Source organism: Ixodes scapularis, unplaced genomic scaffold (genome assembly GCF_016920785.2).
Source record: "Ixodes scapularis isolate PalLabHiFi unplaced genomic scaffold, ASM1692078v2 PGA_scaffold8__174_contigs__length_109621045, whole genome shotgun sequence".
In the NCBI taxonomy this organism is placed as follows: Eukaryota; Metazoa; Arthropoda; class Arachnida; order Ixodida; family Ixodidae; genus Ixodes; species Ixodes scapularis.
In genome coordinates, this window is record NW_024609883.1 from 13460203 (window position 1) to 13476434 (window position 16232).

The window sequence follows — 16232 nt, forward strand, 5'->3', positions numbered from 1 at the left end:
CTTTTGTCGACAACGTTCATTGCCCTATCGTGTTGGGATGAAAATAAACAACAATGTATAATATGTGTTGCTGCTATGTTCGTTCCAGGTGAGACGGAACGCCTCGCCAGGCTTTACGCGGACGACATCAACTTTACTGACTCAAGACACGACGCAAGTATCGTTCTGCACAAGGAGTCTAGGCGTAAAAGAGGCGGTGGCTTTTGCTTGTGGAGACGTTTTTGCCGATATCATCGCTCCCGCATACTCGCGCACAACACTTTAGTCACCGTTACACATCAGTACACAAAAGGTGCAGAAAGATAGCGCTGGATAAAGGGCAGTATGGGTTAACTGGAAAGCTCAAGGCGAGGGATCCGGCAAAGACGTTCTAACATCCCTTAGCGAAAAGTCGTTCAAAATCAGTACACTCGAAGTGTACTGAAGTATACTAAAAGTATACTTTCAGTGCGGTCTTTGTACTGATTGTATACTTTAAGTGTACTTAAAGTATTTTTCCAGTAAAAATGGCGGTGGACTGAAAATATACTCGTCCGTACAAAACTAGTACATGTAGTAGAATCGTAGTGCCCGCGGTAAAAAGTAGTTCAAAATCAGTATACAGAAAGTGCACTTAAGTATACTAAAGGTCTACTTTCACTGCTTGCACTCAGTGTACTCAAATTATAATAACCGGGTATATATATATATATATATACATACATATATGTATATATATATATATATATATATATATATATAAACTATAATAACCGGGTATATATAATAATTATAATAATTAATAGTAATATATAATTATTTATTTTTATTTATATTATTTATATATTAATATAAATAGTAATTAATATATAATAATTATAATAACCGGGTATATATAATATATATATATATGTGTGGCGAACCGAAAAAAATACGGGTTGGGTTACGGTTCAGGTTCAGGTAAATTTATTTTGTTCCGGTTCAGTTCCGGTTCGATTAATTTGATCCGCGAACCGGTTCGGGGCGCTGAACCGGTTGCGAACCGGTTCGGAAATTATAAATGACAAATTGCAACATCAAAATAAATTACAGATAAAACATCTGAAATCAGCACATACGAAACGGGATACATCGTAGTGTGAGGCTCAGGAATTTCTACCAGGAATGGTTTCTTTATGTGCACTCAAAGGTTACCTCACCGACGTTTACGCATTCGGACTTCATCTAATTGGGTCCGACGCAGTAGCTGTAAAATCCGCGACCTCCTTACAAACCCACTCACAAGTAGAACTCGCTAACTATCCCGCCACCTCGGCGTGTAAGCAATTGAAGGAACAGTGGGGAGAAAATACAGCTTTCTTTATTTGAACTAGCCTTCGGTAGCTCAAATTAGACCCTTAAAAAAGTTTTCATTAGACAAGATACGGAATATGAAAAACACTTCACCGAACGCAACGCCAGAAGGACGTAATAGGATAAATATTAAAATAGAAGAGTTCGCTGTCCGTGCAAGCCGCGACCAGCGCAATACTGGTTCCTATGTCAAGATACATGGATGCAGCGTTTGTCAAGATTTATGGATGCAGCGTTTATATTCCTAAGACTGAGTGGAGAAGAGAAATATGTAAGCGAGGTGTGTGTCAGTTGACGGCACTTAAAAAACAAAAGGCATTGATAGCACATTCATTGTCAACAGCGCGTGGCCGAACCGTTTTGACATGAGCCGGTAACCGTTATTTTTTTTTTCGGTTCAGTTCCGGTTCGGGTTCATCGCGATAACAATATAACGGTTCGGGTTCGGGTTCAGTTCCGGAAAAAATACCGGTTCAGTTCCGGTTTTCGGTTCGGTTCGGTTCCGGTTCGACACCCTGATATATATATATATAAAACTGAGAAGAAAAAAAACCCTGAGTGAAAACAGCAACAACGGACGATTTAATCTTCGACGTTTCGGCCGGCGTCCGGCCTTCGTCAGGAAGGCAGTCTTCCTGACGAAGGCCGGACTACGACCGAAACGTCGAAGATTAAATCGCCCGTTGTTGCTGTTTTCACTAAGGATTTTTTTCTTCTCAGTTTTATACCCACGCCTTCGGCCTCCCGTCACCACGCCCGTTATATATATTATATATATATGGGTGATTTCATCTCAACTCAGGCACGGATTTAGGGTAGAATTTTTAATTTTGACGAAAAAAATATATGTTTTGGGGCAATTCCTATAATAAAAGAAGACGCAAACGGTTATTTCGTCGGATTTTTTGTTCTCAAGTTATGGACCGTTGAAGCGGTCAAGGTGGAAATTGATGTTTTTCCAGCCTATCGGAGGTGCCATATTTCACTCCATCCCTTTTCCCTACTTTTTACGCTACATCAATACAACTTTTTGGGAACACTCTAGACATAGGCTTTTTCATGCTAATTAAGCGTCCAGGTTATAACATTCTTAATGATTTTTTTTTATTTGTCAAACCGCCTCTCTGTGACGATATTTGACGAAGTTCAGCAAGCTGTGCTGTGTGACCTAATCAACATATTTTTATGATCTTTATATCACCGTAAAGCGCCAATTATGGTCTTTCTTTTGAATATAATTTCAATATTTTGCCACAAGTATATATTGCGCTACATGTGCCTGAAAAACGAATATTTCGAAAAACTAGCAAGTTTGGAGTCGATTTTCTAAAAAAAAACAGTTTTTATTTTTTTCATTTTTTATTCACAGTTAGTTAATATAGTAGTCTATCAGGAACTACCAACAGAAATTGTAATATATTGTTTGTATGGCCGCTATTAAGGCTCGAATCTCGTGCTATGAGCGTTTTGAACGGGACTTCGCACAGGCGCTTTGCTGAGCAGAATTTTGGCCAATGTAAAGTTTTCTATTTAATGTTAGTACTTACCACAATATCTGAGCGTAAAAGCAAGTAAAGTAACAATATTTATCCTTACAACATTTATTTACTTGGCACTGGGGTGATTTTGAAAGGTGTGTGAGCTTCGCCTTATGTATTGACGGAGAAGTACGTAACATCTAAACTCACGGACAAACTTAAGTCACGAGGGAAACGTCTAAGTAACCTGGCATGAATCACTGCAAATAGAAACGAAATCTAAACACATGACTAACGCATTTGAAGACTTACACGCCACGAAATGCTCGTTATTTTACGAAAGAGCCCGTATAAGCACAAAATAGACCGTACTTCCTAAGCGTCAGATACTAAATCGCACATATGTATATGCACTGCATATCTGTTTGACATCAGAAAATATGACAATTACCTATAAAGTTCGGAATTTTAAACTCAAGATGCGACACGTAACCAGAGAAGGGAAGTAATATTTCATGTTGTAGCCTAAACATGTTCATTGCATAAAATATATCAAAATGTGCTGACCAAATGTCTCATATACTCCTAATTAACATAAAATACACTCAAAGTTAATACAAATATAAACTTTAAAACGAATTGAACACCGCCAAATTCCGTCTGGTTTACGGATAGACGACGCAGTACCTTTTCAATACTATACACGGCGCTGCTCACACAAAAACAGTGATAAACACCTGGGATAGGGATAGTCATCTTTCGACGTAGCACATTTCGAGACAATAGGTTGATGCGACTCTGGGACAGTTTTCGCTTTGTCCAAATTGCAGTCAGTTCAGTGTCAAAGTCTATGGCGCGTCGTCTGATCACACAGCGCGCACTCACAGGGGGACAAGGATGAACGCACTGTTGAAACGGTCCGGCCTTTTCACGGTCCCACCATTTAGCTCTGTCTATTCTGGGGTTTGGTAAACTGTTTCTAGGACCACATCACCTCCCCCTTCCCCCATTGCTTTGCTCCACACATGAGAAGATTGGATGCCTTTCGATGGGGTTACCTTCTCCCACTCCTTCCTTTTAAGGCCACGGTCCCACTGAATGCGGCAGTTTAGGTACCTTTTTGCAGGCCATTACTCATCTCCTTTTAAATACTGTTTTTTGGGATTGATGTCATTCGAAAGGCAATGCAATCCTCTTTCATTTGATATTATGTGTGTGTTGGTGTTTACTGTTCATGCGCATTTGTAGCGTTGCGAATATGATGGCGCGGACCCTCACTTGCTCTGCTAGTTCATGTTTTATGAACGATCCATTAAAGATAACACGGTTCCAAAATAGCAGTTTTGTTAAGATGATGTCGCAGCAGAATGTAACGATTCACTTTTTTGGTATTTGCACTACTTTGTTTTTGCAATCCCTCCAAATATTGCCCTAAAATTGACATTTTTCAGCACAAATATGTTTTTAATGGCAGGCGCTAGGGCAATGAAATTAGCTAAAGATGTAGTGCTTATAATTTGTAATATGCAGAAAAAAAAGTTAATGTTGTGTAGATTTTTTTTGTTTATATATTTTATATCAAACGTAGCACTTTTTTGTGCTTCGAGTCATGGTACTTCAAATACCGCTGAGGAAATAATGAAGCTATGATAAAATCTTTTATAACATTCAGAGCTACAATGGTTGCCCAAGGGGTGGACGATGGCTTTTTTTCATTTTCAAAGTCATCACGCTCCAGGAGCGTTTCAAACTTACCTGTTTTGACGCATATCGTTTTTGGACATCAAACAGACTTATTGGCATATAATAATATTTATTGTTTGGAATAGATATACATTGGGATGTATTAAATTTTCACAATGATCTTGCTTTGGTTTCTTAATAGGTGTAGAGCTTAGCTAATTTTAAAACAATTAAAAACTTTTTGGGTGTTTTGTTGCGCTACCTGGCGGATGGCAGACAAACTGCTGATTTCTAATGTTCAAAAGATTTCCGAGGGCGGCGTTGGCGTCTGTATCATCATCAATCCCCGTGTCTTTTTACCCTCACATATAAAAAATATATTGGAAGATTTACTATCGATAACTAAATGGTTTAAGTACTGGGTCAGGCTAATAAATCTAAGACAAATAATTGCACAAGCGTAGCGTGATATAATGTGTTCATTACTCGATATGATTGAAATCAATAAACAATGAAGACGAAGAGGAAAAGAATACAACCGAGTTCACTTTATGCCTAGAGTCACTAAAGGAGCTTGAAAGTATCGGCACTCCGTTCCCCAAAATTGTGTTTGGCGCCACCATTTTGGGTCTTGCTCAGAGCAAACGCAATTTCCGATCATCATGATCCAAAACTACGGCTTTCTCAGCATTAGATGCGGTGCTAGGAAGCTGATGCAATATTGCAGTGCTCTGTCGCGGGTTGTTTAAACATTTGTGAGGGACGGAAAAGCGTTTCCCGTGATTTTAGATAAAGCTTCATATAACTGGCAACCATGATTTTAAGCCACAATATGGCCAAGTGTCGTTACTCTGAACCGTAGCTAATTTACTGGCACAAGTGTAAACAATGAAGAAGCGGCAGGTGTCAAAAGGTAGTGGCTTGTGGAATCCACGGGGCTTACGTTATGGCCCCTCCAGGTATTACAAGCCTCTTGAACAAGAGCATGAATAGCGTCATTAAATAAGCTACGCTTCAGAGTAGCGACACTTGGCCTTATTGTGGCTTAAAATCATGGTTGCCAGTTATTTGAAGCTTTATCTGAAATAATAAAAAACGCTTTTCCGTCCTCCACTTTAACGAGTTTTCGTCAAAGCAAAGCAACATTAGATGAGCTTCCTAACACCGAATCTAATGCTGAGGATGTCGCACTTTTGAATCATGACAATCGGCAGTTGCGCCTGCTCTGCACAAGCACCAGAATGGCGCCGTTCACAACACTGACGGGGGAGAGAGTGCCGATACTCCAAGCGCAGCTCATTTATTTGCTCTAGTTCCCGCAAAACTCCTTCTCCCTGACTGAAACTGAAAGTAAATATGAATAATACACAATTATTATAGCTTATTTAGTTATAACCAAATACACATAATGAGAGGAGGAAGCGGGCGGGTAGGAGAAACGCGGGTTTTATGTGCGACCGTTCAAACCGTTTCAAAAGAGAGAACGCACGAGCTTGCGCTGGTTTAAAAAGAAAAAGGCATCCGAAGAAAAGAGGCGGCAGGCTGTGTTCTTTGTTATTATGTGTCTAATTGCAAATTGTTTTGTGTATGTTTATACAGCCGGAAGTTAGTCCGCCTTAGTTGGCGTCTGTCTCTCAGCTGTAGATGAGCAATTTAGCCAGTGCGGTACAACCGCAAACCTGGGGTCTTTAACGTGCACCACGCAGTAGTGATACACGACAGCACGCCGGTACGATGCTCTTCCAGATCGAAACGGCCAGGGGTGGGGTGGGTTCTGCAGCGCGAGCTTTCGCTCCAAGTTTTCCGAGCTGGTGTGTGCTAGACCATGCACTCGGCCACCGACCCCCCCCCCCCCCCCCCCCCCCCCTTGAGCGTCTAATTTATATACAGGTATAAGTATTTGAAGATCGACGATGGACGTCGATCGTCATGTAACGTAATAACATTATGTAAATAATAAACTTGTTGAAGGACTGAATGACTAAATTTTTCAATTCTTGGATTGTAATATGGCGTTAGCCTATTGTACTTACTGTTGATGAAGAGCAATATGAGGTGACGAGGTAAGGATTAAATGATGAGGCTCTATAAGGACGACGACATTAGTGGATGTCGAACCACAACGTACAGTGTCAGACTTGTTTCAAGTATCGTGTACCCAAAGACTTCCTTCACCCGCAACAGAATATGGTAGCATCAATGAGGTTGCTGCTTTACAACTGTACGTGGAACAGGAAAACTGCACTGTGCAGAAGTGCGGCTTATTCGTTAATATGAGGGACGGATTTCTAGCAGCATTCCCTGATTGACTTCTTGGAACAAATGGCCTCGTTGACGTAAAGTGTCCCCGTTCCAAAAGATGCTTGAAGCATACTTAAACCGCAAAGGAGTATGAGCCGAAAAATAAGAAAAAGGAGCGTGGTGTGAAAGGTCCAAATCACCACCATGGCTTCTATACTATCAAATACAAGGGCAGTTATAAAATACACGAAGAGAGTTTCGTGATTTAGTTATATTTACACTTAAGGGCATTGATATCCAACGTATTCAGAGAGGTGACACCTCCTGGTCAACCAACATAGAGCCTTTTCTACTCAAGTTTTACATGGAAGGCCCGACTTCCGCTGAAATTCTTCACGTAGACGATTTGTCCGACCGAATAATCAGCCATTACTCCCGATCTGGGAATCTCTCGATCTTTGTTCGTAGTCAATAGTATCATGAGATCGAGGGGTGTGGCTCTTCGTCCGCCGAATATTGCTTTGGCGGGTACTTTTTTCGTGTAAGATGAGACCGTCGCGTGCTGCCCAAACAAGAACCTGGCGATTCTTCACTGAACGGCTTCTTCCGTAAGCTTCAAAGGGGCTTTTTTTCGTTTCGCACACCATCTGCTCTGCTTGCCCGTTAGTTGCAGGATGGTATGGTGCACTAATGCGATGCCTAATGCCGGTTCTTTTTTTTTCTTCAAAAACTTGTTTATTTTATTTGAAGCAAGATTTGGCGCGTTATCAGAGAAAAGTATTTTCGGTAGGGCAAAAGTAGGTAAAAGAGACTGTAGAACGTCAATGACGTGTTTGGACGTCGTGGCAGGCATCGTGTAAACTTCCAGCCACTTAGAGTACGCATCGCCCATGACTCCGCAGATGTAGATAGGTTTCGCCATCCACCGACTGAATAGTGGATTGTTTTCTGTTACTGTTCATGGTGGCGTCGGACTCAAGGAAGACTTTGAGTCTTTCCACAAAGTTAGCCCAGGTGCCAGGACTTTTGTCGAAAGCGGTAAGTGCTTGAAACGTCGACAACGTCGGTAGCCACGTGTTGTGCTTCACACTGGACACTTACCATTCGCTGAGAAGAAACTTGCTTCTTCGTCTGCCATGAGTCGTCTGATATCAGGTCATCACCGCAACACCATCTTTCGACAAAACTGGTCTTCATTGTCCGCATGTCCATAGTTAGCAATCACGAAAACTTATAAATTCCCGGACGCTCATAATTTGCCGTCGCTAAACGCCGTTCATTCATAGCGTCTTCGTAGCAAACAAACGTCTTCCTATTTCTTCTGATGGTTTTCATCATATTCCTCCTAAGCTGTACTTACAACATTATGTGTGTCGGTACTTCCGAAAATATTGCAACGGCCTTTGTTTTCTGGGAACTATAACAACCTTTACAACATCTTCCGGACCCCGTGAAACATAATATTTCGTGACCTTTTTTTAGTCGTCATTAAAATGGCGAGGTAACTACCGTAAATCGCGAAGCAGTTTACTTGACGTCCGCTTCCACTGGTGTCTTGGAAGATTGAGTCTACTGAGCGAGCATTCCTGCAGAATAAATTTCCATTTATAGAATACTGACACGTGAATCAACATTTGATTCCTTCTTGGTAAGAGTTATTGCGAAAGCCCGCTACAACCGTCGAACCGCATGTCCCTATATCAGAGAACAATTGATACCCAGCCTGAGATTCTCCCATAGACCCGTTTGATGGGCCACGCTACTTGAGCTAGCTGAGCACAGCTGGCAGCGGCGCGAGCGAGGCTACGAGGGGTACGTGATGGTGCTCGAGACATCCCACTGTCAACCAATGTTTCATCCACCCCACGGGTGCGTGTCGCCATCTATTGGTTGAACTAACGCCTTGTTCAAGATGGCTGCCGTGGAACCGACCCCTTAAGCTCCCGATAACGGGACAGCTCCTCTTGGTCGATGAAGAGAAGCGTTATCCCCTTGATTTTCTGGCCGAGAGCTTCAACGAACGTACGCGCGTTAGTTATGGAGCTCAGCTCAGTTGTTTTCAAGTTATGCAGTGACGCATGATGCTTCAGCACACCACCCACTCCATCGCACGCGCTTTTGCCGTGCCCTGACGCCGAGTATATCCACATGCTGACAACAAACTTCTTCTGAAATTCGTGTAATTGGTGCCGATTTTTGAAATGGCTTGGAGTGCCGTCCCAAACATAGATTAGCTCCAAAAAAACGGGCAAGAGTTCCTCGAGCCTGTCTTCAATCATTGTGAGCGCAAAGAGCGCGTGTGCAGAATCATGACAGGTATCGTCACTCACGACGCCGAAACTTAGTGTTCCCTTCGTGGTCGTCGCAACGCAGGTGAAGATTGTCACCATCTTGGTTTTCCAGTGGTATCCCTGCACTGCACGTTGGAGCACAATACTCCAGTTTTCGGCGAAATCAAAGTGGAGGACTACGACACGTGGCTTCAAATTTGCTTTTTTAAGCCATATTGCTCTCTGTTGTGCGCGCCGAATATAATAGTGGTGTATGTATTTCTTCGTCCACTTGTTGAGTTCGTTAAGAAAAGCAGTGGCCTCCAAATGTTTTTTCACCAACTCGCCACCAGATTCCCACAGTGCCAACTCCAGTTCATCTTCAGCGCTCATCCCTAGCATCTCGAGGGATATGTCCTTCCGGTTCGAACAGGCTTCACACCTCAGCAAGAAGCAGTTTTGGGAAGGATTTTCACAAAGAAACATTTTCTGGATGTCTTCAAAGGTCATGGTCTTCCCCGCCGCATTTGACAGAGATGTCAGACAGAGTATGAAGTTGGCGCAGCATACACACACACACTCTTCATGTACAGGGTGTTTCTTAACCCACTTGGGCCGAAGAGAATAAAATTTTGTAAGGCCCATTTTTGACTCGGGATTGGCCGCCTTGAATTCTTTGTAGGTTTCCCTAATAGATCTCGTCATAAATCGCTTCGTGACGAAGACTTCCTGACCATCAATAAAAAGCCTCACGACATCCTTCTTGTTCGGGCTTTGTCTTTAGCAGTCTTTTGCATCTGATGTGTAGTAAGTCAACGCAAGAGCGACATCGTTTTCGTTGAGAGCATGTCCTTGGTATGGGTCAGGTGACGCCCAGACCCCCATTTTTTTCAGCTTTCTTGATTGGTCCAAAGCATGCTTCGTCACTTCAGGAATTGCTTTCAGGATATCTTTCTTTTTGAGGTTAGATGGAAAGAGAGTTAAGAGGCGGTAGCGTTCTAGCTGCGACGCGCTCCTGACGTAGGTTGCTCGTAAATTGCTGACCCAGTCGGAGCACGAGGAGCATGAATCTTCTCTGTCTGTGCCCGTAGGTTCTCCGTACACGTCACTTAGTTTACGACCAATTTTCTTTTTGAAGTCCGCGGTTATCTCGGATTTTTTTCGCTTAACATAGCCGGTACGACTTCGTGGGGTCACGCTAGAAGGGAGTTTAAGTGGTGTCACACTTACTTCGGCAGCATCAATTGCTTCAGACACTCCTTGGACCAGGGCTTCCTCGTCAACGAATGATCTGTCCGCTGGTTTCAGGGATGATGACGATGAGCTTGATGACAACATTTCCTGTCCTTGCTTATGTTCTTCAATCTGACCCAAGAACATTGTGTAGCAGTTATTGCACAGAACATCTCCAGGGCTTACGCGCTGGGCGTCCTCAGCCGGTAGAACTTGCTTAAGAAAACTTAGGTTTAGCTCCGAGACTTTACGAAAATGGCGTCCGTAAAACACTCTCTCTTGTGTCTCCTTGAATAGTCGGCGCACACTTTCCGGTCTGAACTGAATAATGTATTAGCCATGGCAGTAACGAACACTTCTGGCTTTCTGAAAGCAGGAGCAGTTTTAAGTTCATCCAGCTCAGACAGCACGGAGTTAGAATGAGTACCAGCTTTCCGCCGTGGCTTAGGAATTCAAGAGCCAGAAAGGAACCGAGAAGGCTATTATCAGTTAGACGACGTGCGAAGATTCGGCTTCCTTTGGGTCCCCAATCTTCCCGTCGATCCATACTTAAACATTCGCTCTCCGCCTCGCGCGTAATCTGAGTGCCACGCAGCAGCGGCGTCTCTTTTAGTGCCCGCGGATTAGTGGCACGGTTGTGTTAGAAGGACGAGGAGGGGAGCTTGTAGAGACAGAGGGGGGCTTGCGACGTAAACTCTAACCTCGAAACGCCTGTTCTCCCGACAATCAGGGTTTCCGTGTCGGTCGCATCCAAAGGCATAATCCTTAGAGGCTCCAGGACCCCGACGAAGATAGAGGCGGTAGCCGCGTGATGTTCAAGATAAAGTATTCTATACACGCCGCCTGACTAGGGTGGCATCTGTAAAATTTTGGAGCCGAAAGCAAAAGGCCTCAGAGGACTTCTCTAACGATCTGCATTCCCCCGTATTGGGAGAAAAAGATGCGCTCGCACTTGTGAATACGGACTTCTAAGTAACTTTTTTTTAAGAGCACTACTAGAATTTTTTTTTAATGTTTATGGTTGGATATTAGGTAACTTCTAATGATAAATAGAAAACCTTATATAGGCCAAAATTCTGCTCAGCAGAGCGCCTGTGCGAAGTCCCGTTCAAAACGCTCATAGCACGAGATTCGAGTCTTAATAGCGGCCATACAAACAATATATTACAATTTCTGTTGGTAGTTCCTGATAGACTACTATATTAACTAACTGTGAATAAAAAATGGAAAAAATAAAAAGTGGGGTTTTTTCGAAAATCGACTCCAAACTTGCTAGTTTTTCGAAATATTCGTTTTTCAGGCACATGTAGCGCAATATATACTTGTGGCAAAATATTGAAAATATACTAAAAAAAAGAGCATAATTGGCGCTTTACGGTGGTATAAAGATCGTAAAAATATGTTGATTAGGTCACGCAGCACAGCTTGCTGAACTTCGTCAAATATCGTCACAGAGAGGCGGTTTGACAAATAAAAAAAATATCATTAGGAATGTTATGACCTGGACGCTTAATTAGCATGAAAAAGCCTATGTCTAGAGTATTCCCAAAAATTTATATTGATGTAGCGTAAAACGTAGGGAAAAGGGGTGGAGTGAAATATGGCACCTCCGATAGGCTGGAAAAACATCAATTTCCACCTTGACCGCTTCAACGGTCCATAACTTGAGAACAAAAAATCCGACGAAATAACCGTTTGCGTCTTCTTTTATTATAGGAATTGCCCCAAAACATATATTTTTTTCGTCAGAATTAAAAATTCGACCCTAAATCCGTGCCTGAGTTGAGATGAAATCACCCATATATATATATATATATATATATATATATATATATATATACATATATAGTGCGATTGTTAGCATCAATACACTAAAAATGCGATAGAAAGGCCGATGCCGTTTTCACTGAATATTTGTGGGGCTCGGCGGACATTAGATGAGTAAATCAACGTCACAGTACGTTGTCTAATTAGCTTTTTTAATTGACAGTGTAATTGACCATGTTGAATTTTCAATTTTAAAGAGGCTATGAATAAACTCTAGCCCAACTGAAACAATTTGCGAAAAGGTGACGAATTTCGGGTTATTCATAGCTAAAACTCTGCCTTTCGTCGCCTGATTAAAAACAGCGCTCTGGACAGAGCGCAGGATGCTATTCTTACGTATTCCCTTCAGTCGAACCGTTGGAAGTATGATGCTGGAGCACCCACCAAAGGCACGCTGTCAAAAGTGTGCAACTTCGTTCATGCTGAATGCGACAGCACTTTATGAGGGTTGTAACTTCACTAGAAAATTAAATAATGCATAGAACTCCAGTATTAGGAGTTCTCGCTAACACAAACAAACATGCCATCACCGATATGCCATGTCAAAACCGCTAAGTCACTCTCCACTTTGCCCGCCGCTGCCGCGCGTGGTTCTTGAATCGGGGGAAAAAAGTGCGAAATTTGATAAATATCTGAAAGCCCCTTGGCTGTTTCGTGAATAGTTTTGATTGTGTTAGGCTCTAATAACGACTACCTCTAAAACAGCACTAATAAACAAGGTAAATTTACGGATTTTAATTACTTAAAAAAAAATGTTGCCACGGTTATTCACCCATGTAATGTCTGCCGAGTCGCATGACACACATGAAGGGTGCATCAATATGGCAGTGAGCCCCCAATTTTCCTGAAACCAGTTGATTAAAAAATATCACCGGGTATAGCTGACATAATGTGACAAAGGGATGGTTCATTCCTCATTTCACAGCAGACCACGTGGTCCAAAAGTTCCCTGGCGAAACGACCGGCACTGTCAGAGCATACTTACGTCGCAAATGCAACATGAACTTACGCCTAAAAAAAGCACAAATAGAAAAATTAGTTTCGTTGTACGCCACGGAAAGTAGCGTTATCTAACTTGTCAATAATTATTTTAGCTAGTAATTTCTATAAATTTAGCAATTGAAAAGTCTACTTTTATTGCAAAGATAGCTTTTATTTTCCCTGAGCTGTATTTGTTACCTTTATTGAAGAATAAAGGTTTACTGTAAAAAAACTGTTAGCACTATTCGGAAGCTAGGCGATTGAGGGCGATCGCACCAAGTGTTTAATGCTGCCGATGAAAAACCATACACATGACTTTCTTTTCAAAATGCACGGCCACTTGCGTGCTGGCTCTAGGCTAGTAGACAAATTACGTTTACAGGATAATCCGGTGTTTTTGTAATGCAGGTCTCAGCGCACTATACGCTGTTTCAGATATCTGCATCCACAGCGATCAAAAGGACAGGAGGCAAAAGAAAACACGGCAAATAATCGTGGCTATAATATGCTCCACCTTGCATAGTCGCATGCAGCGCAAATAAACTTCTGAACCGTGTAAGCGAAGTGGTGTTATGAATGGAAGCTCGCTCCGAAATTGGCTGGAGAAATCGGCGCCTTCATGTAACAATCTCAAGCTTTCACCGAAAGTGTTTCATGGTGTAGATTTATCTTGCAAAACTCTAAGACATCTCAATTCACGTGAAAAGAGATTGACAATTGCAACTACGAACAACACCGTTGATCGAGAGTTCCACACTGTAAAAAATGGACGTAAATTTAACGTGTCTTTCCCTCGTCAAAATAGACGGGCACGCTCATTGTTTCAAAACACAAGGTTGCCCTCATTATTTATGTGCAGCGAGAGCCGATCCTTCAAGAAAAGCCGAAATCCCAGCGGTGCAAGCATGCGCTGACGAATCCAAATAGCCTTGGCGACAAGGGAGAAATTGCTTGAGATAGCTTCGGTTTTACACTGAAAAAAAACAAAAAAAACACGGAAGTTTAGATAAAACCTAAAATAGACTAAGCGTTTTGTTAATTTGTTACGAATATAATAAAGTGACATTACTGTTATTAATATATTGATTTGCTTACTTTTGTCTTCAAAAAAAGAAAAAAAAGAACAAAAAGAAGAGACTTTTGAAAACTGCGCAAGACCATCGCTATTGCAATCAGCTTCCGTTCGGTCGCCGGTGGAGTACAGTGCACTAGAATACTTGGGTAGTGTTGGGACCGGAGCGGCTCGGCAACGGGAGCTCGTGAGGGCGCGTGTATTGACAGTTCGTGGCGGCGCTGTAGTCGAGTTATCCGGCTCGCGCAGCCCGCCTTTTTTTTTTCTTTTTTTTCTTTTTTTCTTTTTGAGCGGTGCATGTAGCGAAAGCTAGGAGCGCGAGCTAATGGCGTTGGCAGCTGCCCTTGGTGCACGGGAGCTCGTGCCGCCGAGATGTGCCCTAGAGCAAGGAGCTCGCGCTTGTAGCCTTTCCTGAGGTACAACAGAAGGTGAAACAGAGTATAGGGCACGTAAAAAAAATCGGTATTTTCAAATCTTTTTTTTTTAATTATTGCGGTAGGCAAAGGGTTAATGAAATGTTTGATGGGCCATGTTGCAATTGCAGCTTTAAAGGAAGCCATCATTAAAGGCCAACCTAATTTAAAAAGTTCGCGAACAAACAACGAGCTTTGAGCGAAAGTAACAAGGGGTTCGTTTTTGCTGTGTTTGTCCGTCTATTTTCGTTTCTTCCTCAAGCTTAATTATCTCTACCAACCCGCTCGTTCTGTCCTGAGATATTCATTGCTATAATTTTGCCTTTCTTCACTTAATTAAAAAAACTGCGCGCTGAAAGCGCGAATAAGGTTGTGCTGATATTGATGCGTAGAAGAATGACGCAGTTGTTTCTTTCCCCTCGTCACTAACTCGACAGCGTTTCTTCGGTGGACTCGCCGGCGCCACACATCAAGACGACTAAGTTACTACTCGACGTATTATTTTCATAACGCGGTTTCTGAATCAAGCGAAGAAAGGCAAACTTTTACGATTAATTTTGCGAACCTCGTTTTGGCCTTTTCGCGAATTGTCGAAATTGTGTTTGCCTTTAATAATGACTCCTTTTAAAACTGCAATTGCACCATGGCCTATTAAGCCGGTTATAAACAAGGTAACTAACAGATCTTGGTTCATTATTAAACATTGCAATGGTTATTCACCCATTCATTGTCCACCGAGCCCTACAGATATAACGAAAGGCGGCATCCACACATCTGCCACATCCTTTTTTTGTAAAATATGTAAAGTTTTGTAAAGAATAAAACAAAAACACCCTGAATGTCTGCGTGAACCAGATACGCCCCCTGTGGAACCATGGGTGTTTCCCTTCGAATACCCAGCTCAGGCGAGACTTACTTGATTGTCAGAAAGCAGCTCTCAGTTAAATGTATTGTTATGAGCGTGTAGGTTTCAGATGGTTTACCCTCAAGAGGATAATGCGCTGCATTATGTAACCATGTATGCGCTGTACATTGTAGCCATTATTTCAATGCCGTGCTGTAAACTATTACAACTTTTTCCTTGCCCGATCTGCGTGTGCTCATGTTTTCTGCTCAAAATGATGTAAAATAGTTTCTTGTTTTCTTTGAATCTTATAAAGCATTATTTGTTCAGCCCGCATTGTCTCAGTTTTTGGACTTAAGTTAAATGTTAAATCGCGTGTTAAAAATCGTGACGGCTTATAAGCCATTTCTTACAAGTGAACGTCGGGTGATTCTCGGATGGTCGTGGCAGCCACGAAGAAATAGAAGATTCCCACCCCTTTGCGACCGTCGCTTGGGTGGTTCGTCGCATAAATGGACACAAGAATGAGTGACAAGTGAAGCGAGCTGATTAAGGTCAAGAAAAAGAAGACGGGCAGAAAAGAAGACAGAGAAGTTAACCTGGGGTATTAAAAACATTCTGAAACAATCTCGAACTTTAGTATGTGCCGTTTCGTTTTGTTATAAAATAAGATAGGAAAAAAAAAAAAAAACTGCTTCCGAGTTTTAGATATCCCTTTCAAATATCTAATGTTCGGCATTTGCGACCAAGGAAATGGGCATTTCATTTAAAATGCTCACCATCCGACAAACCGAAACCGCTTCTTTAAAGTCGCAATTGTTTTTATGTAAAGGAAGGGTAATGTAGCTTGTACCGCCC